Source organism: Helianthus annuus, chromosome 7 (genome assembly GCF_002127325.2).
Source record: "Helianthus annuus cultivar XRQ/B chromosome 7, HanXRQr2.0-SUNRISE, whole genome shotgun sequence".
NCBI lineage: Eukaryota > Viridiplantae > Streptophyta > Magnoliopsida > Asterales > Asteraceae > Helianthus > Helianthus annuus.
In genome coordinates this window covers 12,940,123-12,943,184 of record NC_035439.2, presented here as the reverse complement: position 1 = coordinate 12,943,184, position 3,062 = coordinate 12,940,123, and positions in this window count along the sequence as shown.

The window sequence follows — 3,062 nt, the reverse complement described above, 5'->3', positions numbered from 1 at the left end:
CGCATTCCGTCGTAATTAAGCGAACATCGCGATCGTACGGCCAAACGAACCGACATCCGACATATTTTTGGGCATGTTTCATGTCCACAATGTTTAGGCATCATTTTAGGGCCTTAAAGATGGCTTTACAGGTCTTGAAAGGGCTGGAAATGGCTTAAAAACGCAACAGGGGCCAAATATGTAAATTCTGCAAGTGGTGCAGATCAGAGGGGCCAGGCGGCCCGCGTAAGGTTTGCCCAAATGTGTAGGCGGGCCGCGTAAGGATGTCTGACAGAAGATTTTGCATTTAATGCAGAATCTGGCCTTTCGTTCGATCAAGGGGCGATGCCTTTTCACCCAAATGAAGGGCCAAGGGCCAAGTTCAGTGTATTTAACCCCTGGACACATGTACGCACGAGATCAAGGCACGATATTCGATAAAACGATCCTAACGGTTCCACTTTTCCTATAAATACCCCCCCCCCCTTTAGTGTAAAAATCACAAAATCAGATCTTAAGGCTCTAAGTTGGAACCGTTGTTTCATACCTGAGCTATTTGATCTTGATTAGCACTCGGGGACCCTCCGTAAGTCTTCTTTCGTTCTTTTATTCGCTTTTCGAGTCCGAAAGTCAACGTTTTGTTGACTTTCTGCATTGACCAGCTTTTGGTCAATGTGAAGTTCATGGAACTTCATAACGTGAGCGTGATCACGATGGTTATGGTCCATAGTGACCATACCTACTGATTTCCACGTTATCTAGGCTCAGTGACGAGTCGTAGTTTCGGCCAAAATGCGCATTCTTGCGTATTTTGTAACCAAACTACTCGTGGGCATCAAAGCCGTTTGTTTTGATGCCAAACCTGTTTCTAAACTTAGTTAAGCATGTTCTAACATGCTTAGCTCGTCACTTTTAGTTTAATGCTTATATAGGGTCGTAAGGTAAGCGATTTAAACCATCGCTTATACTTTCGAACCCGACCCATTTGGTCGGTCATTAGGACCCGACCAAACACATTAGGTGACCATAGCTATAACCTTCCGAGGTTATACCGTGTGGTCGCAATGTTAGGCGTTCCGAACGCGTTCTACGCGAACGACGCGTTAGGGTAGCATAAGCTACCTAAACGGGTCGTGATGGACCGTAAGCACTTAGATTAGGTTTCATTTTAGTATGTAGGCTTTGCTAAGCCATATTACACGAGTCTCCATACTCGTTTGGTTTACGAACCCGCGTACTGTCCGATCCTTCTGATTTGGTCCGGTATATTAACATAAGCTACCTATTAGGTGCCGTTGATATTCCGTGATCTTTAGCATTATCCGGTTATTATACAAGGGATCCAAAGCAATCTCAGGTGAGTACATAGTTCCCCTCTTTTACTGTTTTCTGAACTGTTTTGGGGTGAAACATGTGTACCTATCTGTTATTTTCATGATTTCAAAGTATAATTGATTATACATGTTAGTAATTATCTTTTGACAAACTAAATGACTATCTATGATTTAAACACTGATTTCTCAAGGACTACAAAAGTAATTGTTGGAATAGTACTTATTTTGTTCACCAGACCGATTGGTAGTATGATATAGCGCTATAGGACTAGACACCCCATTCCTGTTGTCATGGAATGTCTGAAACCAATTCGTTTCTCCATCCAAATAGGGATTTCCTTTGTGGTATCCCTATAGTCTCAAAGGTGTAGTTTGATGCACCAGGTCTGAATGAATTCTTAAATCGCACATTTAAAGTATATTTTGATATACTCCCAAAAAGTATAGTTTGATATACTCTCATGTGTGGTGTTGTACAGAACCAACATATATTTTGTAATCATCCAAAGCATATTTTGATATGTTATTTACAAACCAAGACATAGTTTAATATGTTATTTATCACAACCAAAACATATTCTGATATGTTACTTACAAAACTAAAACATAGTTTAATGTGTTTTCTATAAATCCAAGGTATACTTGTAATATACTACTGAAAACTATTATTTTGAACAACTAAAGTATATTTAATATACTATCTATCAAACGATTTGGTTTTGGTTAGTGATTAGATAACGGAACGAGTGTAATGTGATGAAAACATGGTAGATACGCCGCTGGTACTTCTTATATATAAGTGTTTTCATTGCATTACATATCGTGGCGTTTTTTAGTACACTTGGGTTAACAATATTGGAACTGAAATATATTTTAATATATTACTTATTCAACTTTCTTAAAACCAAGGTATATTTTACATATACCATAAACGTTTTATTAAAACATTGTTTTTCAAACAACTTAACTTATACAAACTCATTTTACATGGTTATTCAGTTAACCATACATTATTCTCTTATTTATACATATCATCTGATCCTATCGTTTTTCAAATGATTTACAAGACAAAGCAAATTTACAAAGTTCATGACTAAACATTTTCTCAAACATAAGTCATGAACTCCGTTCTCACAAAACCTACGTATCTCACAGGCATTTTTATGCTGACGTACCTATTTTTACACATGTTTCAGGTGCTGTCTTGAGATGATTGATGATACATGCTACATTTAGGATGGACTCGTGCCTTAGCAACTTCAAAACTTGGAAGTTCATAGTAGTACTTATGTGATTGTAATAGAACAACGAGTTCATTTAATCAATAAAACAATATTTAAATTTCCATGTGTTATGAAACAATGATTCTGTTACAACACTCCCCGACGTTTCCGCCACGTTTTGTTGTTCCACGTGGTCGGGGTGTGACACTGCTGTTCGTCTTCCGAGCTTCCACCTGATACAAATTCAGATTTTGTTTTAGAATTTTTCATATTTTTATCATTTTCTGGTGGAATATAACCAAGACCTTTCTTTTTATAGCTACGATTTTGGTTAGGTTTCTTTTGAAAACCAGGACCAGAATTGTAACCTTTTTTCTTGTTTAGACGTTGTTGAACTCTAGAAGTATATTTTTTAGGTTTATCACAACTTTTCAAAACTTTTAATTCAGGAATATTAACCTCTATTAGTTTAAAAATTTTGTTGATTAATTCTGTTTTAATACTCATTATCGGAAAATCTTTGTTG